We start from the raw sequence: 23,988 nt of genomic DNA, 5'->3' as shown, positions 1-23,988 counted from the left end.
CCAGATCCCCACACTTGAACTGCTTATTACCCTTCAGCTTTCTATCATGCAGTTCCTTCGTCCGCTCCTTATACCTGAATGATTGAGCAAACGCGTAATCCCGGAGCTCCTCTAACTCGTGCAACTGGTGGAACCGAGTGCCTTCCGTGGTGGATAAATCAAGATTAACCCTCTGAAGGGCCCATGAAGCATAGTGCTCCAACTCAACAAGATGATGACAGGCCTACCCTTAAATCATCCGAAATGGTGTGGAACCGGTCGGTGTCTTGTAGGCTGTATGGAAGGCCTAAAAGCGCCATCTAATTTGTCAGACCAATCTCGACGATTCTAACCAACCGTTTTCTCAATAATACGTTTGATTCCTCGATTACTCACATCCACCTGCCCACTAGTCTGTGGGTGGTAGGCGGTCGCAAGCCGATGGGTAACCCCATTGCGCTGCATCGCCTTATCCATCTTCGCACTTCAGAAGTGAGTACCTCGATCACTGATCAAGGCTTTCGGGACACCGAACGAGCAAAGAGAGTCTTAAGAAAACGGACTGCCACTCGGGCATCATTCGTGAGTAAAGCCTTGGCCTCAACCCAATTTGAAACATCATCGACGGCCACGAGTATATATTTGTTCCCACGCTAAGATGGAAACGGTCCAATGAAATCAATGCCCGACGCATCGAATACCACACAAACCTGAATAGCATTTTTGGGGCATTTTGTTTCGCAACGAAATGTTGCGACACGCTGGCACAGATCACAACTCCTCACAAACGCATGCGCGTCCTTAAAAATCGAAGGCCACTAAAAACCAGAATCAAACACCTTCTTAGTCGTCGAATTTGCACCGTGATGACCCCCTGTCGGTCACATGGCAATGGCTCAGAATCAGCCATCCTTCTTGAGCATCTACACACCTCCTAATCAGCAGATCAGCACTGATACGGAAAATATATGGGTCGTCCCATAGGTAAAACTTAACATCAGCAAAGAATTTCTTCTTTTGTTGGTAAGGCATCTTCGGGAGGTACCCATCAGCTAGATAGTTCACGAAGTAAGCGAACCATGGAAAACCCTCCTCCTGTGCTGTAACAAACATGACACTCTCTGTCGGAAACCGATCGTCAAGCCTGACCCCCGAATCTCCTAACCCAGCTCCATCTAGACACGAAAGATGATCGACCACCACATTCTCGACCCCCTTTTATCACGGATCTCAATATCAAACTCTTGAAGCAACAGGATCCATCGGATAAGACGAGGCTTAGCCTCCGGCTTGCTGAAGAGATATCGAATAGAACCATGATCCGTGTACATAATCGTCTTGGACAGAACTAGATAGGACCTAAATTTATTGAAAGCAAACACCACAACTAAAAGATCTTTTTCGGCGGTGGTATAACTCTCCTGTGCATCATTTAAGGTCCGGCTAGCGTAGTAAATCGGATGGAAGTGTTTATCCTTCCGCCGTCCAAGAATCGCTCCGACTGCGAAGTCGCTCGCGTCACACATCAACTCGAATGGTAACGACCAGTCGGGAGCAACCTTGATCGGGGCATTAACGAGTTTGTCTTTCAAAAGATCAAACGCCTCGATACAATGCTCAGAAAAATAGAATGAAGCATCCTTCTCTAGAAGTTTGGTCATGGGTCTTGCGATCTTAGAAAAATCTTTGATGAACCAGAAGTAGAACCTGACATGACCTAGAAAACTCCGGATGGATCTCACAAAAGTGGGCAGCGAAAATTAGAAATGGTATCGACTTTCGCTCGGTCAACCTCTATCCCCACACTCGAAATCCGATGCCCCTGAACAATACCCTCGCGAACCATGAAATGACACTTCTCCCAGTTAAGAACTAGGTTGGTGTCAACGCAGTGGGACATCATCCTCTCAATATTAGAAAGACAATGATCAAAGGAACTCCCAAAAACAGAAAAATCGTCCATGAACACCTCCATGGAGACCTCGATCATATCATGGAAAATAGCCACCATGCATCTCTGGAATGTGGCTGGAGTGTTACACAGTCCGAACGACATACGTTTATAGGCAAACGTTCCATAAGGACAGGTAAAAGTGGTTTTCTCCTGGTCATCGGGAGCTATAGGAACCTGGAAATACCCGGAGAAATCATCTAAGAATCAATAGTACTGCTAACCTGCCAAACGCTCCAACATCTGATTAATGAAGGGTAAAGGAAAGTGGTCTTTCCTGGTGGCATCATTGTAACGTCCTAAATATTATAATGTTAAATAAAGGAAGATTGCATTAAGTGTCGAGTGTTAAATAATATTAGCTAGTGTTTAATAAAGAAAAGATCATGGACTTGGATTAATTAAGATGGATTAAAGGGTAATGGGCCTTAGGTTCATGGGCTTTAAGGGATATTAATACCCCCATAAACCATCCTAAAACCCTAATCCTCATTCTATCTTTCCATATTTTCCTACACACTCAAAAACACACACATATCACTATATATATATATATATACACGGCTGAGAGAGAAGAGTTAGATTCGAGATCAAGTGGACGTTAGTTCGTGTAGATCTTTATTATACAAGCCTTATACAAGATAAATACAAGATCTAGAGTTCATAATCAAGCCAAACAAGACCAAACGAACACATAAAGGTATTTACTGATCTTAAAAGCTTACGTTTTTACAAGCGTTTAGTCTTGAAACGTGAAACAATAGTAGATCAGGTCTAAGTGAAACGTAAAGTAATGAACTTGATGTTAAAACGAACTTTATGAATTCATAAACATGTACGGCCCGTTTAAATGGAACCCTAAGATCTAGTTTTGAACGTTAAAGGTTAAAGGTCCAAACTTTATACATTTCCGAGTCGCGTTTTATCCAAAAAAGGCCAAGGGAACGTTTACATGAATTATTAACATCGTATCAAAGGATTTCACATAGAAACGGAGATGTTGATGGGGTTAAAACCAAACCCGTAACTGCTACTATACAACTTCGCCTACAAGCAAGTTCGCTTGCAAGCATGTTCGCTGAGCAAGTTCACTTAGGTATTCGCTACTGGGTAAGTTCGCTGCTATATAAGTTCGCGTAAGTTAAGTTCGCTTAAGTTAAGTTCACTTAAGTAAAGTTCTCTTAAGTTAAGTCCGCTTATGTTAAGTTCGCTTAAGTTAAGTCCGCTTAAGTTAAGTTCCCTTAAGTTAAGTTCGCTTAAGTTAAGTTCTCTTACACGTATGTTCGCTTAACCCCAGCCAGGGGCTCTGCCCCTTGGACCCCGCTAGGGGCTACCGCCCCTAGAACCCCGCTGCCAGGGGCTCTGCCTCCAGAACCCCGTTCGTTGTGGGGAATAATTGAATTAGAAAGACAATATGGGTAGTGATAGTTAATTGATACGTGTAATTTTTATAAAGTTAGTCGTGCACAACTCAAGAAAGGGATTACCATAAACGGTGAACGTAACCGCATTCAGCTGAGTTTCTAGCTCCATTTCCTTGTTATGTTTTCGGGGCTGTGTGCATACTCAATGTGAATGTTAATACACTTACCTTAAAGGGTAAGTGTGTGTCTTAATGACAAATGTGATAGTTATGAATGTATGCTTGACAGTATGTGAACGACCTTCGGGTATTGCACGTATTGTTAAGGCAAGTATAGTGTAGTATGTGTGATATGTGTATATGAATAAGGAAGTATGTACGACTATGATATGTATGATATTAAATGTATGGATGTGATAATGGTGTTAGTGCATGGTTTTGCGTCTTGAGTTTTGTAATTATCGTTAACGTTTTTGTTTAATATTTAATGTAATAATTTGTTTAATTATTATCTAGTTCGTTATGTATATAGTCTAGTTCGCTAGGGGATGTTAGCGAACTAAGACTTAACCTTATTCCCTCTTGATTCGTTAGGGGATGTTAACGAATTAGGGGGTGTTTCGTCCTATTTAATGTTTGTAACTAAGTAGGTTCTGGTTCGCTAGGGGATGTTAGTGAACCAGACCTGTCTTCTATTTATAGTGAACCATGTTCACTCATAAGTAAAGTTTTTAGAGAGCTAATTATCGAATTGCTGTCAAATCGTTCTCTCAATCTTCAACATAATATTATACCAACTACTATAAACATATAGATTATATATATATATATATATATATATATATATATATACAGATATAACACTGAATCGAAGTTAATTATGAGCTAGATCTATTGATTAAGGTATTAATCATATTAACACAGATCCGAGATCTGTTATAGTTATAGATTGATTCCCGAGTTCCAACAAGTGGTATTAGAGTTGTTGGTTGCTCAATTACGCTTGATTTGAGTGTTATAAGACTGATATTTAGTATTATACATAATTAAGGTTCTGTTTGCTTGATTTTGAATTAATTTGAGGATAATAGATTGAATTATGGTGTGTATGGATTGAATTTGAGGTTGGTTAAGGTATTGGAAGGAATTGTGAATTGGAATTGAGATCTGGTTTGGTTTTGGATTGATTCGGTATTGATTCTGGTTTGTGGCTGAAACAGAGGTTGGTTTTGGTACAATTGGATCCGAGAAAGGAGTTAATCGGTTACGAGTTTTGGTGTTTTGGATTCGCGAGTAGTTTGCGAGTCGTTTGATAGGTTATTTGTGAAATTTGGTTAAGGTTTGAGTGCATATTACGGATTTGAGTTTCTGGGTTTGATGTTCTTTATTTCCAGAAAATCTGGAAATTATCTTTGAAGATTTGAAGATGAAGATGATTCGTTATCTTCTTTGTGGTGATTCGTCATCTTGGTCACATTAGTTCGTTAATTAATTTCGCTAATTCGTTATAAAATTCAAGTGATTCATCAATTGGTTCGCTAACTCATCTGATTCGTGTTAACAGATTTGTGTGACACGTGTCTACCTTGGGATTTGTGTCATAACAACCTTTGCCACGTGGCATTCAGTGTCAGAGTTTGTTACAGATGGTTGTAACAACCTGATTCATTATAGTTGATTCGCTATCAACTGTAACTAGTTCGTTATCTCATTTCGCTAAGTTTTCCTTGTTGATTCGTTAATAATTATCTTCTAATTCGCTAAGCTGATTCTTTGTGATTCACTTAGTCATTCGTTGATTGATTCGTTAAACTCAATTTTGATTCGTTTTCTGATCAATCTTAACTTCGTTAAGATTTGATTCGTTATTTTACTGTTCACAGTTTGCTACAACTGTTCACAATTCGCTACAACTGTTCACAGTTCGTTAAACCTTATTTGTTGTTTGATTCGTTACACCTTTGAATTTTAAAATTTGTCAAAAATGGCCGGTATGTATGCATTGGCGTCTCAAAACATGTTGATGCAAAAAATATTACAACTTGATACCGAGATAGGTTCACATTCTAAATGTCCAATATTGATGAAGTTTAGTGACTTTGCCAAGTGGGAACCTCGGTTTCGTGCACATTTGGGGTCTGTTCACCCGGATTGCTCATATTGTCTCGATGAAGTTTATAAGGAACCCTTAATTGGTGATGATACCATTGGTTTTGTTCCTAAAGCTGTTTCTATTCTCAAGAAGAGAAGAAAGCTTTGGAAATTGAAACAAAAGCTTATTCCACTCTCACTATGGCATTGCCAGAAAATATCTTTCATCAAGTGGGTAATATTAAAAGATGTGCTTCTCTATTCCAACATCTCCGTATGAGAATTATGGGAAACACAGCTGAGAGTAAGAAAGTGATGCTCAAATTTCAGTTTCGAAACTTTAATCTGTTGAAGGGAGAAACGGTTGAAGAGATGATTACAAGGTTTATTCACTTAATTGCTGAAATGGACAAGATGAAATTAGAAATTTCTGAAACAGATAAAATTGACACTATTAAGAGTGTGCTTCCAAGTTCTTATTCAACATTTCTCATGGTCTTAAAAGAGAATAACTACTTCTTAAACGAAGACTTGACTGCACTTGAATTTTTACAAAAGATCGAAGCTAGAGAATATGATCTTAAGTGTCAAAAATCTTCCAAGGAAAATCAAGATCCAGCTTTCTATGGTGGAAGTATGCCTCTTAGTTCAACGATCTCTCCAATCAATGCTTTTCTTACTCAAGTGGCAAGTGAAAAAGAATCAACTATGTTCAGTGATCCAAAAGTTTGTTTCTATTCTGCTGGTAATTCTGGATTGTCTGGTGGCTCTGAAAGTTCAACTACTACTAATCCATTTTCTTCACCACCTAGTGTTAATATGAAGGAAGCTGAGCAAAACTTTGCTTTTCTGACAGCTTTCATGTCTTCATATGAAAACTTGGTAAGTAGTAAGATTGCCACAAGTGATTTAACTGATGAGGACTATGATCAGATAGATCCTGATGATTTGGAAATCATGGATTTAAAATGGAACATGGCTATGATCGTCTGTAAAGTTAAAAGATTCATGTAGAGAACTGGAAAAGATCTTCCAGCTTTAATCAGGAAGTTGGGTTTTGACAAGTTGAAAGTAAAATGCTATAATTGTCAAGAATTTGGACATTTCGCAAAGGAATGTGACAAACCAAAGAAAGAATACACTGGTCCTCGTGGTCAATATCAAAATTCTTCTACACCACGAGGTAGTGATGCCGAAAAGAAACCATCCTCTTCTACAACACAAGCAATGTTAGCAGATGGTAATGACTGGTCACAACGGTTACTATGTAATGATGCTCAAGCAAATTTGGCTATGTTTGAGTTACACAAATATTGTCAAGATACAAGTGGGAGTGAGATGTCTTCTAATAACGATTCTGGATCTGATTCTGACGACTCTTGCGACAAGCCTCCAACAGTATTTGCTTTCATGGCCAAAATCAATGAGGTTAGTCATTCTATCTCTGCTACTTCATCTGTTAAAGTATTATGTGTTGATTGTGAATCTAACAAACCTATGTTAGATGCTATGAAAAATCAAAATGATAATCTTATAAGAGAAATTGCTTCTCTGAAGGATACTTATCGACAATCTCTTGAATCTCAAATGAGATCTCGAGAAAATATTGAAGCATTTTCGACAAGTAACCACGATTTCAAAGCTGAGTTATCTGTGAAAATGACAATTAATGACCAAAAGATTCAAGAAATTCTGAAACATCGTTCTAAGATAACCGAGCTTGAGAATGAGGTTCTTGAGTTGAAGAACAAACTAGGAAAGTTTAAAAATTCTTCTTTTCTTTTAAATGAGATTATTGAAATATCTGGTAAACAAAAGGATTCTAAGAAAGGTATTGGTTTTGTTGAAATTCCACCTCCATTTCACAATGATTACAAAATTAATCCTTTTGCTAGAAAAGAAGAGGATTTGATTGAGAAAGAAACTGGGATTTCTGAAAAACCTAAACCAGTTAAACCAGAAAAATCAGTTAACACAGAAAAATCAGTTAAAACAGAAACTGTTAAGACCCAGGTTGCTCCTCAAAAACCTCATGTTCAAAGTAAAAAGGTCTTTGTTGAGAATGACGACAAAGTGATTATCGAGGACGTTCTTGAACCTGAGATTATACACAAGAATAAGAACATCCCAAGTTCAAATCATATTCTTTGCGAACCTCAAGAATTTGAGGAAGTTGTGTATGGTTCATTCAAGTCTCACATGAAAAATGAAGAACCGTTAAAAACTATACCGGTAAAGGAAAAGAAGTTAGATAAACCAAAGATTTCTTATGAGGACTTAATGCGATTTGTTAATCCTCCTAGTTCTAAGCCTTCACCAGTTAGAGTTTTTAAATTAAAAGGGATGGACACGATGTTCACAGAAAAAGAATTCCAATAAGCATCATTAAACCTGAACTTATTGAGAGTGTCTTTATCAATGAAACGTCACAGATTCAAGATCTTGAACGTCGATATGCTCAAGGAAAAACATCAGTTCCATCTGACCTATTGACTAAGGCAAAGCAAGTTTTAAAACAAGCTAAGAAAATCAACTTTGTGAAGTCAACTGGGATAGATACAATGAAAAGTTTTTCAAATTGTTCTAATTTGGATTTTTACTTGAAAAAGAAATCTGAATTATCTGGTGAGTTTGCTAAGGGCATGACCAAGAATGTGAGCCATCATCAAACTTCTGCGTCATTCATTCCAAATACCTCACAACAACATCGTGTAGACATGCGAAGCTGTTTTCTTTGCGGTCAACTTGGTCATGTTGTGAGGGATTGTAATCAGAAGAGCTATCAGAATCTTCATCCTTTTATCAAGGACCACTCTAAGCCGATTCCTTTGGTTAAAGAGATTTTGAAACGACCTGTGTCGTATGCTGATGATACTCATATTATGTTCTCTAATGTGAATCCATGGAAGGTTATTCATGTTAATGAGACACATGGTCAGGTTAAACCAAAGTTTGTCCCGCATGAGCCAATTTGTAGGAACACGAATTCAAACATTGTTCAAGCAGCTTACTTAAGACGAAAGTCTAGGAAGCCAATAACTTATTCACAAGTGGCTGAACAACATTTGAACTATGTTAAAGTTAATGATCAAAGAGAAAACCAAAAGGTGCCCAAGACTGAGGCCTGGGCTGCCTTTTTGAACTAATCATCTTTATTTTATGTGTAGGGTACATCCAGGACTGTGTCTTGTGAAAACTGGATAATGGATAGTGGATGTTCTCGTCATATCACTGGGAATCTCGACCTATTAACCAACGTGAGGAATATTCTAGGGGGTTATATGGCATTTGCTGGGAATTCTGGGGGCATGATCACACAAGAGGGTGAAGTTTCAAATGGTCATATTACGTTTGAGAAAGTAAATTATTGTGATAAAGTGGAACATAACTTATTAAGTATATCGCAGATTTGTGATAAAAAGTACACAACGATATTTACTGACAAGGAATGTTTTATCTTGAAACCGGGTTATGTTATTTCCGAGGACATGGTTGTCATGCGATCACCACGATCAAATGATATTTATTTCTTGAACATGAGCTCTAAGATATCCACATCGATCGAAACATGTTTTGTTTTGAAGGCAACCGAGAAAGACTCGATTCTATGGCATCGTAGAATGGGTCATATACATGTTAGAAAGATGAATTATTTGATGGCTAATGATTTAGTGGAAGGTGTCTCGTTGAAAAATTTTAAATTATCCGATCACTGCGTTGCATGTAAAAAGGGCAAGCAGAAGAAGAAAACACATCCTTCTAAATTATTGAATTCCATTAATACTCCTCTTGAACGACTTCATATGGATTTATTTGGTCCAGTGAATCGTGCGAGTATTTCTGGGGATTGGTATTGTCTTGTGGTGACTGATGATTATTCGAGATACTCATGGGTGTTATTTATGAGTTCGAAAGATCATACACCGGTTTTGGTACAAAACCTTATCACCAAGATCGAATCACTGTACAAACAAAAGGTGAGGAGAATCCGAAGTGATAATGGTACAGAATTCAAAAACACTGTATTGGATTTCTTTTGTACTCACAAAGGAATTCATCGAGAGTACAGTGCACCTTATGTACCTCAACAAAATGGTGTTGCTGAACGAAAGAATCGAACCTTGATTGAAGCTACACGTACTATGCTCGCTGATTCTAAGCTTCCCGTCCAATTCTGGAGTGAGGCGGTGAATACAGCTTGCTATACTCTTAATCGGGTTCTAATAGTTAAAAGACTCAAAAAGACAAGCTATGAGTTATTGAATAATCGAAAACCTAATTTAAAGTATCTGGAACCTTTTGGGTGTCCTTGTACTATGTTGAAGAAGGATTCGGGTAAATTTGAAGAAAAAGCTATCGAAGGGTATTTTTTAGGATATGCATCTTCAAAGAAAAGGGTATTCAATTTTACATCTGGTTGTGTTGAAGAATGGTACCATGTGGACTGTCAAAAGTACACAACTCCTCCTCAAGGGAAAGGTCCTGATTGGATATTTGACTACGATAGTTTATTTAATTCATTTACTCCATCAACTGAACACATTGACGAAGACCTGGTTCGAGCATACTTTGAAGATCATTTGGCAATTCCACGATTTTCAAGTTCTAATGATGTTGCAGCTCAACCTGATGCTCCAACTGAGGAACCTCAAGTTGCTTCTCCAATGGCTATCGATAATGTTTCCACTTCTTCTGATGATGATCAAAATGATGATCAAGTTATTAACCTTCACAGTGATAATGTTTCATCTCCTGAACTTGGTGAATATTACACTAACTTATTTGAAAATGTTGTTGTTCCTGAGAATCCCACTCTTCGGATTCATGGATATCATCCACAGGAAAACATCATTGGAGAACTTGATGTGGGCGTTCGTACACGTCATCAAGTTGCTTCGTCAAGTGATAATAACATATTGTGTGCTTACACTGATTTACATTCATCGGGAGTTGTAAATCTTGCGAAATTCACTTGCTTTCAATCTCAAGTTGAGCCAACGACAGTTCGTAAGGCTCTTGAAGATCCTTCTTGGGTAGAAGCTATGCAGGAAGAATTACAGCAATTTGCACGATTGGATGTTTGGGATTTAATAGACAAGCCTGCTAGAGTCAAGAAAGCGATTCCGACTAAGTGGGTATATAAGTGTAAGAAAGACGATCGAGGTGTGATTGTCAGAAAAAAGGCACGTCTAGTGGTGCAAGGGTTTCATCAGCAAGAGGGTATTGATTACAAAGAGGTATATGCTCCAGTTGCAATATTAGAGTCGATTCGAATCTTACTGGCATATGCAGCTTGCAAGAATATCAAGGTCTACCAAATGGATGTTAAGAGTGATTTTCTCAATGGTGAACTACACGAAGAGGTGTTTGTCCAACAACCACCTAGTTTTGAAGATCCTGAGTATCCGGACCATGTTTACCGATAAAACAAAGCCCTGTATGGTCTACATCAAGCCCCGAGAGCTTGGTATGGTACGCTTGCTGACCATCTGACTGATACTGTCTTCAAAAGAGGGACTGTCGACTGCACTCAATTTCATAAAACTGTTGGTAATGATCTTCTCCTAGTCCAGATTTGTGTTGATGATATTATTTTTGGGTCTACAAATGACACATTGTGTAAGGAGTTCGAGAAGTCCATGCAAACAAAGTTCGAAATGAGTTCGATGGGAGAGATGAATTTCTTTTTAGGGCTGCAGGTTCACCACTCTGCTAACGGAATCTTCATTCATCAGACTAAGTATGTGAACGACGTCTTGAGCCGATTCAAGATTTCTGCCGGAAAAATCCCTTCTACTCCTCTCCCCGTGGGTCACAATTTATCACCGGATGAATTGGAGGATACCGTTGATCCAACCCTCTATCGTGCCATGATCGGATCTTTAATGTATCTAACGGCTTCTCGCCCTGATATTATGTTTGCTGTTTGTCTTTGTGCTAGGTATCAAGCAAGTCCACGAGTGACTCACCTAGATGCAGTCAAGAGAATTCTTCGGTATTTGAGGGGAAATCCAGACATCGGGTTGTGGTACCCCAAGGATAATACTTTTGATCTTACTGCTTATTCAAACTCGGACTATGGAGGTTGCAAGATCAACTTCAAATCAACGACTGCAGGATGTCAATTTTTAGGAAACCGGCTTGTTTCCTGGCAGTGTAAGAAGCAGACAACGGTCTCCACTTCAACCGCCGAAGCTGAGTATGTTGCAGCCTCGAGTTGCTGTTCCCAGGTTTTGTGGATACAACAACATCTTCGCGACTACGGTTTGAAGTTTCTTACTACTCCTATTCTGATTGATAATTCTGCTGCAATTTCTATCACAAAGAATCCCGTACAACATTCGAAAACCAAACATATCGAAATTCGATATCACTTTATACGGGATTGCTTTGAGAAGAAGTTGATTGACCTTGAGAAAGTACATACTGACTTTCAGAAAGCCGATTTGTTTACCAAAGCTTTTGACAAAACGCGTTTTAAATTTTTGCTTGATTTAAACGGATTGAAGACCCTCGCTGATATCCTTAAACAAGGATGACTATCTTTATTTTCTATTATTTAGGATGACCCTCGCTGATATTCTACAAAAAACTTAATCCAAAAACATTAGAAAATTCAGAAAAATAAAAAAAAAATATTGTGATTTCTTTTCTTTAATGTTTTCCTTTAAAATATTTCTTGAAAACCAAAAACATTTTAAAAATTTGAAAATCCAAAAAGAATGTACTTTTCAGTTTGTACAGAAAAATCCAAAAATCCAAAAAGACTGTGAAGTTTATTTTGTTTATAAGAATATTGTGTTTTTAAAAGTATATGTATAGAGAAAATCCAAAAAGATTTTTGCATGCGTTTGCTAAAAATTATGTCAATTATTTACATTTGACGGACATGTACGTGTATATGTTTGATCCTGACATTTACTTGTAAATGATCAGGTTAGCCATTTTCCTGATAATGAAAAATAGTTGCGGCATTCGTTATGCGTTTTTCAATTATTTTCTTGCTGAAAATTATGTCGGTTATTTAAGTTTGTGAAGCATGCTTGCATGTCTTGGTCCTATTATTCACTTGTTAAATTGATAGAACAGCCATTTATTTGTAGACTTAAGTTAACTGGGGCGATTAAATTTATCTTTATTTTGTTTTATGCTCCTCAAAATTATGAGTTTTTGAAGCAAAAAGAGAATATGATAGTACATTGATTATCTTGACCCCAAGTCCAGCAAGAAGTAAGCTTAAAAGATTGTGTGCTTAATTGCATTGGTGCATTGGTAGGTCTTAAAACAACCAAGTAGAGTATAGTATGTGATATAAACATAAAGAAACACCAAATTGAAAGGGGTGTTAGTCTCTAGCAAAGGTCTCGGTGAGGATGGCAGAAATGTAATAACCAGACATACTAAAGCCTTATAGTTGTTGATCTCCAAAAACATAATAAAGCAAATAACAAGCGTTAGGATTCTGGACACTGTGAGTCTTTATGCGGCTTAATCATCTGGGTATTCATATGCATGAATATTTCATTCACTTCTAGAGCAAACCCAAAGTCATTAAACTTGATCACTGTTGTACCTTGTACAAATCCAAATTACTGACTTGATCAAAATCCGTTGTTAGTCATACATTTGTTCCTCCCTTGCGTGCGTCTTAATACCATTAAGAAACGGACCCCAGGGGATACAATGTATGTAAGCCAACAGATGGACTCGTGCATACTCACTCTTAGTAAAGGAAACTTGATGCATTGCTCAAAATTTCTCAATTGGTATCAGAGCAGGAGCTGCTCTCGATACTTCGATTAAGGTATGAATCTGAGTTTTTCGTGTTCTTCGGGTTTTGGGTCAGATCTGGAGTAAATTAGTGTGTTATTGGTGAATTTGATGGTGAATTCGTGTTTATTGATGGAAGAGGGAACTTCCTGTGTAATTTGAGGTTAAGTTATGGTGTATTGTAGGATATGCTCTGGAAGAGCATGGTCACGGATTGATCAGATTTGGATCAATTCAATGATTGTTAAGTCGAAATTAATGGTAGATTTGTGTTAGTTAAGGGAATACGAATCTACTGGTGTAATTTGGTGTTAATTTATGGTGAAATGAGTGATTAACCACGGAAGAGTATGTTATGGTTTGATTATGTTTATGATGATTTAGTGGTTGTTAAGTTATTTGGATGTTAGATTTGGAATCGTGGTGAAAAACCGAGTTTTCGTGGTGATTTTCGAGGATAATTATGGTGGTTTGATGATTCTGCCATGGATGATGCTTGGTTTTTGCAGAATCCGGCCAGATCTGAGTTTTCCGGCGAGATAACTGATTTTTCCGGCGAATATCGTTTTCCGGCGAAGCAGTTCTGATCCAACAACCTGATTCGTGGTTACTGTAGCTAATTCGTTAAGGAGTCTAACGAATCTACTGTAGCAATTCGTTATGGAAATGGTAACGAATTAAGTTAATTCGTTATGGAAATTCGTTAAGGAAAATATAACGAATTAAAAGTTAATTCGTTAAGGTAATAATCACGAATTAAGTTACTTCGTTAAGTTAATTCTTTAAGTTAAAGGTAACTAATTAAGGCAATTCGTTATGCTAATTCGTTAAGGTATTGGTAACGAATTAAGATGATTCGTTATTTGTATGACGAACTGGAAATCATAACGAATGGGAAGCCATTCGTGCAACTGTTATAACGAATTGGAATGGTAAGTTATAACGAACTGGCTGGTTGACGAAAGGCTTGGTTGACGAATTGAGAGCACAAATTAATTTAACGAATAGGATGATTATTTATAACGAATGGAGAGATGATTCGTTAAAAAAAAGGGCAAGCAGAAGAAGAAAACACATCCTTCTAAATTATTGAATTCCATTAATACTCCTCTTGAACGACTTCATATGGATTTATTTGTTCCTGTGAATTGTGCGAGTATTTCTGGGGATTGGTATTGTATTGTGGTGACTGATGATTATTCGAGATACTCATGGGTGTTATTTATGAGTTCGAAAGATCAAACACCAGTTTTGGTACAAAACCTTATCACCAAGATCGAATCACTGTACGAACAAAAGGTGAGGAGAATCCGAAGTGATAATGGTACAGAATTCAAAAACACTGTATTGGATTTATTTTGTACTCACAAAGGAATCCATCGAGAATACAGTGCACCTTATGTACCTCAACAAAATGGTGTTGCTGAACGAAAGAATCGAACCTTGATTGAAGCTGCACGTACAATGCTCGATGATTCTAAGCTTCCCGTCCAATTCTGGAGTGAGGCGGTGAATACAGTTTGCTATACTCTTAATCGGGTTCTAACAGTTAAAAGACTCAAAAAGACAAGCTATGAGTTATTGAATAATCGAAAACCTAATTTAAAGTATCTGGAACCTTTTGGGTGTCCTTGTACTATGTTGAAGAAGGATGCTGGTAAATTTGAAGAAAAAGCTATCGAAGGGTATTTTTTGGGATATGCATCTCCAAAGAAAAGGGTATTCAATTTTGCATCTGGTTGTGTTGAAGAATGGTACCATGTGGACTGTCAAAAGTACACAACTCCTCCTCAAGGGAAAGGTCCCGATTGGATGTTTGACAACGATAGTTTATTTAATTCATTTACTCCATCAACTGAACACATTGACGAAGACCTGGTTCAAGCATACTTTGAAGATCATTTGGCAATTCCACGATTTTCAAGTTCTAATGATGTTGCAGATCAACCTGATGCTCCAACTAAGGAACCTCAAGTTGCTTCTCCAATGGCTATCGATAATGTTTCCACTTCTTCTGATGATGATCAAGCTGACGATCAAGTTATTAACCTTGACAGTGATAATGATTCATCTCCTGAACTTGGTAAAATGGCGGGAAAAATTTTCTTGTGCGGATTTTTTCCAGAATACTCCTCGTAAGTGAGTTTTCATTCTTGAAAATTTTGGCGTTAAAATATATTTTTCGAAAATTTTCGGTGAATTTTTGGCGGGAAAATCGGGAAAAATTTTCTTTATCAAAATTTTTCTGGGATGTTCATAAGGTATTGGAGACTCTTCATGTAAATTTTGGTAATATATTTTTCGGCTGACTGTTTATGCGTTTTGACTGGCCGAGGGGGAGATCTCGTGTAATTTATGGAGGAGTGTGTTTGTTTGTGAACCTTGAAAATTATTTAAGACCTTGCCGAATTTGTCAAGAAAAGGGAGAGATAAAACTTTCATTTGAGATTATTTGGCTTGTATCTTCCTACGTTTGCAAGGTTTCTTGAAAAATTACTGCAATTCGGGTGGTAATTCATGTTTGAAAAGATGCGTTTAACTGAGTTCAAGACTGTAGTTGTTTTTCAATTGGTGATTGATTTGTTCAAGATTGAAACCTGACTATGTGGGATACGAGTATCTGTCCGTTTACTTCTTTCTGAGGGACTTTGATCCTGACTATGTTGGCTACGAGTATACGGCGGATTACTTCTGTTGAGGGGGACGATTATCGAACGTGTTGATCTTATTGAAGAATATACGAGTCTTGTCATTAGATTGAGTAATTTGATCATTTGGGGTTTATTAATGGAGGTTGAAACTCTGAATCTTATGATGCCCAAACATTAGTGCATCTTTGCGAATGAGATGTGGAAGAGCTTCAAAGAGTTATTTGGGATAAACGTTATCAAGAGAGGAAAAACCGAAGTGAAAGATGTTGAATGATCGAGTTGTTCATGAAGAAGTGTGACGAGGTTAAACGTAAAGATATGTTTTTCTTTACCGGTGCTGACGGATAGCTGATGACTTATTGCTGATTGTTGAAAGATTGAACTATATCATACGCCAATGGATGATCGGGATGATCTCCAATAGTTGCTCACTTTGAGGGGGTGATATGATATGAGAAGCTATAAGTTGTTGGTTTGCTGAAAAGATTTAAAGATTGTCCGTCTACACAAGCCCGAAAATCATCAGTCAAGGGGGTGTCTGTTAGTGCACGTTTTGTGACTGGTGATTTGCAGTTAAAGTATTTAAGGTTAAATTATTCGATAGCTACGGAAAAGGGGGTGTCTGTTAGTGCACGAAATTGTCTAGATTGAATATTTGTTGTAAATGGAGCATGTGGCCTATAAATATGTGGTTCCATGCTCATAATTAGGAATGTACATATTTAGAGAGAGATCTAGATCTAAATTATGCTCACCATAAGTTATTTCCATCCACCATAATGTATTCATCACATATTTATCAATAAAGTAATAATTTAACGTTTAGATCTTGTATATAATCGTTGTATCGTATTAGCGGCTAGATCCTTAACAGGTTATTTCAAATGGAAATAATAATGAAAGGTAAGGCAAGGTTAAAGGGTTGCATACCCTAATAATATATGCGAAGGTTAAAGGATTGCATACCCTAATAATATATGCAAAGGTTAAAGGGTTGCATACCCTAATAATATATGAGAAGGTTAAAAGGTTGCATACCCTAATAATCTATGCGAAGCTTAAAGCGTTGCATACCCTAATAATATATGCGAAGGTTAAAGGGTTGCATACCCTAATAATATATGCAAAGGTTATAGGGCGTAATGCTCAGTTATGCAAGTATGAAAGTACGAAGTTTGTAGTTATGAATATGTTGTATGTGGTATGATTAATTAGAACTCACTTAACATAGCTGACTTTTAGCATGCACGCAGGTGAGTAGAATGAGACAGTTGGCTTGAGCGGGGGCACATGGCAGAAGAATAAAGAGTCTGGCATCTTAAGACCTAAGACGTTTTTAATAAATGTTTTTTATTTGAAAGAAAATATGTTCGTTAAAGACAAAGTTATGGATGTGATTGTAATGTTTATGAAAGTTTTAAATATTCCGCGAAAGTTTTAATTAACACTGATATTTAGAACTGTGCTTATGAGTAAATCCAACGTTCAAAGTGAGGCACCGGTAACGGGGCCTTACAATCATTTAGTCTATGATAGTCGATGCAAACTCTTCATCCAGTAACCTGGGAATAAGCTTGTTCCTCTCATTGGTGACGATAGTCATGCCACCCTTTTTACGAACCACTTGAACTGGACTTACCCAAGCACTATCAAAAATGGAGAAAATGATCCCCATATCAAGGAGTTTAATGATCTTCTTCTTCACAACCTCTTGCATTTTCGGATTAAGCCGCCTTTGCGGCTGAACGACAGTTTTGAAATTATCCTCCATGAGGATTTTATAAGTGCAAAACGAAGGGTTGATAATCTTTCATGCAATCGCCTCTTTGTGCTCTCGTAGCACCCTCAACAACTTCTCTTTCTAGGCCCCCGTTAAAGCAGATGCAATAATAACCAGCAGCTTCCACTCTTCATCTAAAAACGCATACTTCAAATGGGCAGGCAAATCCTTAAGCTCTAACGAAGAAGGAGGACTCTCGACGGAAGGCCCGTCCATCAGATCGTCTCGTACGATCCCAACAAACATGCCAGATTCAGGGCAATGTGACTCAGTGTCGTCATCCAAGGACTGATCGGTCATGGCAACCATCTCAATCTCCAGAATCTCCCTATCGAGAATATGGGTGTCGGAGGCAGATCCTCCATAAATCTCGCTGAAACTCCCCAACATGTTCCATGATGGTATCGATGAAGTATATGGAGTCATCAGCAGACTTGGGGTGTTTTAGTGACTGTCGAACGTCAAAGGTGACGTTCTCATCCCCAACTCTCAAAATCAACTTACCCTCGCAGATGTCGATCAACGCCTGTGCAGTGGCAAGGAATGGTCGGCCTAAGATAAGTGGGACACTATCATCATCGTTCATGTACAAGATGACAAAGTCCACCGGGAAGATGAACTTGTCGACCCGAACAAGCATGTTCTCGACCACCCCTCGGGGGTATTTCACAGAACGATCAGCAAGCTGGATACTCATCCGGGTAGGACGCAGTTCGCCTAAACCCAACTTGCGATACACGAAATACGACATGAGATTAATATTGGCACCAAGATCTGCTAGTGCATAAACTACCGTATCATCACTCAAGATGCAGGGAATTGTGAAACTCCTAGGATCAGACATCTTCTCTGGTGACTTTCTCTGCAAAACTGCAGAACATCTAGTACTCAATGGGATGGAAGAGACCTCAGCTAACTTCTCCTTATTCTAAAAAATATCTTTAAGGAACTTTGCATATTTAGGCATTTAAGTTAGTGCCTTAAGGAATGGAATGTTATGGTGAAGCTGCTTCAAAAGATAAAGAAATTTGGAGTTATGCTCCTCGTCTCTATCCCTGCGGAGTTTCCCGGGGTATGGAACTCTAGGTTTGTAGAATCTTGCTGGTGTGCTGGGTAACTGCTGGTCCTCGGCATGTGATGTACTTCCTGGGCTTCTTTCTATTTAATAGTATTTTGTATTATTTCTTTTTTATCACAATGTATTATCTCATCTTTCGGTTTGTTTACTTATATTTGGGTCCGAGGCCTTGTAATCAACAACCCATTGGGTCGTAAATAATATATGTGAGCATGGCATTGCTTCACCTATAAAAGGTGAAGCATGCTCATGCAAAACCAACCTTTTGCAAAACTTTCATCTTATCGATTTGCCAACTCTCCTCTCATTTCCTATTTTCTTTCCTCTTCCTGCAATAAACAAACACTTTCAACATCCGAGATCTTGGTCCCCTGGCGTTGTCTTCATTGAGTCACTAGCTCTACAGCTCCCTATTTAACTGAACTAAAGTCAAATAAGGAGCGGCGAAGTTAACGACTCAATGAAGAACACACTAGGTGACCGAAATCAAATATGGGGCTTCAGAGCGACTCGAGGACAGTATTCCTAAAAGAAAGCAGCTTAATGGAGAAACATAGTCTATGTGGGTCTTGAACACATGCGAACGAACCGAGAAATAAGTAAACAAATTTGTCGAAAACGAAACATTAACTGCACATGGTTGTGTTGAAAGAGATCTCAACACAACTGTGTAAAGATGGAGGTAACCGACGGCAGGAAATGCTCTCGCACGCCAGTCAAAGGTTGAGGGTGGGATTCACACGCCGTAGAAAGGTGGTGCGTGGAGTTGCTTAACACAGCGGTTTTGCGGCAAACTTTTATCTCTGGTTGACTGGCGAGAGCGAATCGATCGATGGCGAGGATGAGAGGTAAGACTGCCCATAAAAAAATACTGATGGAAAATAGCCCGAATCTAGAACCAAAAATGAGACTTCATTAAGAATGGGAAATAAGGTGAAACGGAAAACGAAAAGGCACAAGAACTGAACAAGCGATGGCAGTTGTGACACACCGCTCTGTCTAGAATTTGCAATGTTTTGTATCTTTGCAATGGCGCGGAAAAGGTGGCAAAGAGTCGTGACTCTATTATCACGTGAGATGGTAAAATGCTTGATGTCATTCATAATGGTTTGCCATACAACATATAGAGACTAGAAAGTAAGCCTAGAAACCTGAGGTGGGCCCATAAGCTCATAATATAAGCTCTAATAATAATATAATCCAATACGATGGGCTTATAGCGTGGTTAAAGAGGCAACACAAAGCCTCTAGCTGATGTCTAGCTTGTATTTAGTTTGTAGAAAACTATTGGTCAATACAAATTGAAGCAACGGTGATCAGTAGCAAAAGATTATCAACAGTTTAAAATGATGAACAAGTCTTGGGAACTAACAAGTTTACTACTGATGTTGTTATGCTACTGTAATTGCCAACAATTAATAGTTATGGCTAGGGGGCATTAAAAGTCGGATATCTGAATCCGTAACCGAAATTTCGGATATCCAAACTTTGAAACCCTAAACAATATTAAACCCAATTTAGCCACAATCTAATAAAGATACAATAAAGAAGGGGTCAAGAGGAGGGGGGGTCTATGAGAGGAGGGTTCTAGTGCGGCAGAGATGGAGGAGGTTGTAGCATACCAAGTACCAGATTGTTGTTATCAATAACATAAACTGACATCCACCACTACCCGAAGACCATGACGGAGATGAGAAAGTGATGTCGACTTTCAATATGGCTATTGAATGGTGCTTTCAAATTTCTACATGGGCTATATAATTGTGATGGGTGGTGAAGTTGTAGCAACAATTTCAAAGGTTAATAGTGGAATTTGGCTGGGCCTGTTCAGAGAAAGCAAAAACAAGTTCTGGTCCTATTGTGAAAAAAAATTTGGATCTAAAAAAAGGATTTTGCTAAGTTTAAACAATTTAATTTTTATATGGGTTTATTTGGTTATAATTTGGGTAGTGTAAACAACTTTTGTATAAAAACATGATTGTTTTAAATGAGATTAGAACTCATAACCTTTTTGTTAGTAGTAATACCCATTTTCCACTAAACCAACCTAGTGGTTATGTAATTGAGTTTAAACATTAAATTATAGATTGTTTTTAATAAAAATACAAATAATTATTTATTAAAAAAAAAATCAAGCCTAGCGGGATGTCGGACCGTTAACCGTTGACAACCCAGCCACCCCAAGGGCCGGCCCTGGAATTTGGATGGTGCAGGTGGGGTTTGGTGGTGATGTCTAATACGAGATTTTGGGTGTCTGGGTATTAGAAATGATAGGTTTCGCTTTTCTTTCTAATGTCACAACTAGACAAAACTTAAAGGTTAACAAAATTAATTAATATTCAATATATTTTATTTTAAAGAGAAAATTCGGATTATCGGATATCCGAGATATATCCAAACCACTATCCGAATTCAAATCTGAATCCGAAAATTCGGATATCCGAGATTCAGATATCCGAATTTTCGAATACTTTGGATTCGGATTTTCGGATATTTCGAATTCAGATTTTTTGAACACCCCTAGTTATGATAATTTAACAGTCAATTGTCATTATGTTTCTTGAAGAGTCGTGATGGTACATCGCACCGATTAAACCCCTGTATAAAGGAGTCACTTGGCCTAATATGGGATATTGAGTTACGAATTCTGGTACAATTTTCATAGAGATTTTCTTACTCATTCTTGAAACATTTGTCTTATCCAACTAAATATTTAAATATCAATCAAAATAACTTTAGTCTGAAAGTGATCTCACGAAAGGTTATATAGAAAAACTACAAACTAAGAGCAAAACTATATATGTATGCACATTTTTTACTTAACTCTTACATGCATATATATAGGATTTTATTATAAATTTCTAAAGCTGGACTAACCTCGCGCATTCTTAAGTGCAAAATCTTTTCCAAGCCTTTTGAATTCAAAGCGGATAATAAAATTGGGATTTTTTTTATTAAAAATTTCTTTCGATCTTACAATTACATAAAAATCGTTTTGAAATTTTGCTTTTGATACATTTGGTTTTCCGGCCCCAGAGGCAATGAATTACTTGAGTAGGGTTCAGCGTGTCGTTCACGAAACCTCTTCAGCTCCTAAGTCCCAAAGCTTCGTTTTTAGTATGATTGGCTTTGCTATTCAAAAGGGGGTTGCGGCACAACTTGTTGCCCTGTTGCCTGCCACTTTATTGTAATCGCTTTGTAGTAGTTGATATATAACATTGAACTCCCCTTGATCCGTGTTGCTTAAGTATGACAATTCTTTATACAGTGTTTACAAAATCATAAAAATTACAGTGACTAATGGATTTACTAAATATTTGTTGGACATTAACATTTGGGGTTTGGTTTATCCAACTCAATTTGCAATTCCACACGCATGAAATTAAACCAATGGAAAGATTGTCGGATTGTCGTCAATGCCTCGTCAGCTGGAGTGTTGCACCCGCCAAAAGGTGGCTTCTACAATGTAACGGACCCAATTCACTTGTGTGATTCCTAATATCATGTAACCATAAGATTTCATTTTATTGACAAGAAAGTTGTCACCTTCGTTAACATCTCTTTCTCTCACGTGATATATGTCCTCTCTTTATATTTTTGAGTCACAATCATATTGTTTAAAATAAATATAAAAAATAGGATTATATCAATTCTGAATATGTTAAGGTTCCATGACATGACAGGCAAGTAAAGCAGCATTGATCAGTTTCTACGAATCCCTTAGGAGTGTCTCCGACAATAACAATAACAATCTTGACACTTGAGTTCATACTAGACGTGCACAAATCGGGTATTGTTAAAAACCCGAACCGGTTCGGAACCGGGTTTTTTCACACCGGGTAGAAAATGGGACCGGTTGGACCCGAACCGATGACATGAAATGGCAACTTTTAGGAAACGGGTAGGGTAGGAACCGGGACCGGGTATTACGTAAAAACCGGTTCCGCCGGTTTTTTTTGAAATTCAAATAATATAGCCGTTAGGAACCGGTTCCAACGGCTATATAGCCGTTTTAGACCGTTGGAACCGGTTTTTTTACTATATAAACCTTACCAACATACTATAAATAGCAATGTGTTGTGTGTTATTATGTTAAACCACTTTCAAAAGTATAAAACACACTCTAAATCACAATTAAGGTTAAACCGAGAAGAAATGACAACTAATGACGACATTGTTATGGTGATCGAAACAACACGATGCCCCGATGTTTGGGTTCATTACGATTTGTGTGTCATGACCGACGCACAAGAGATGGCTCGGTGCAAGTATTGCTCGAAGTTTCTTAAAGCGGGGTCGAACTCGACCTTACGAAAGCATACGAATAAGTATTGTCGTGAGAAAAAAAGTTTGGATGCCAAGAAAGCGGAAGTGGGGGAGTCGTCCGGCTCAACAACTCAAGCATCTACCGCCGGTGACAGCGCTTAATCGTTGTAGAACGCCGGATTAAAACGACGGCCGTTGTTTTTTAGTTTAAGTTGTTATGTTTAGTATCGTTTATGTTTTAATAATGTTTGTAATAGTTATTGTTTAAATAAATAAAATGTTCGTCGTTATTAAAAAACTAACAAAAAATTAATCATGACTAATAAGAAATAAACCGGTACTAGTAATAAACAAAACAAAAGTAGTTATTAAACAAATAAAAACAAAATATTAGTTGAACTTTTTACAAATAATTTTACTAAAACAAATAAAAATTACAACTCTTCTTCGTCTTTACCCTCGTCTTCATTATCGGAAGAAAGCCCGTCCTTCGCCTCCTCATCATGAATAGGACGCTCTATTGGTATTTCGTCTTCAAAGTTCGCCTTGTGTTGTACATGATCCACTGCATCCAAATGGTCCTTTAGGCATATGCAAACCTCTAGAGACTCGGGAGTTATAAAAAAGAGACAAAAGGACATATTCATAAAAAGGGAAATTAAATCTATTCTATAAAGATAATCAAATAGAAAGGATAAAAAAAATCAATTTCAATTTCGACCAATTTATAATAACTAATAAATAGAATTCAAAATTCGAAAAAAAAATGAGAATTCTATTTAGAATCCCTTTTCTTTAGAGAGAATTCTCGGTAAGATTGAGATGAAAACAAGAAAATTTGGATAAGAGCAATAGTTAGTTTTAACTATAACTAAAATTAAAAGCAAAAGTGATGTACTAAAAATAGGATTCTAATCGATGAATCTTGAAAGGAACCACGCCCCGCAAAAGGAAACTAGATGGTTGGACCAAAAGCAATTCTTACTTTAACTAAACAGTTATCCTATAGGCTAAGCACTTCCATAACGTGAGCTCGGAGAAGAAAGAGATAGGAGGGTC

General features: G+C 37.7%; 1 protein-coding gene across 1 annotated transcript in view; it reads left to right on the top strand.

The window, feature by feature from the left end:
* LOC143560741 (11-beta-hydroxysteroid dehydrogenase-like 4A) overlaps positions 1-23,988 on the top strand; it is a 183,353-nt gene that overhangs the window by 94,447 nt on the left and 64,918 nt on the right. The window lies entirely within an intron of this gene.

This window comes from Bidens hawaiensis, unplaced genomic scaffold (assembly GCF_021521415.1).
Source record: "Bidens hawaiensis isolate Kalapana, Puna unplaced genomic scaffold, B.hawaiensis_p1.1 tig00020433_1, whole genome shotgun sequence".
Classification (NCBI taxonomy): domain Eukaryota; kingdom Viridiplantae; phylum Streptophyta; class Magnoliopsida; order Asterales; family Asteraceae; genus Bidens; species Bidens hawaiensis.
The sequence above is the reverse complement of the archived record's forward strand: the minus strand, read 5'-3'. Positions and strand labels throughout refer to the sequence as shown.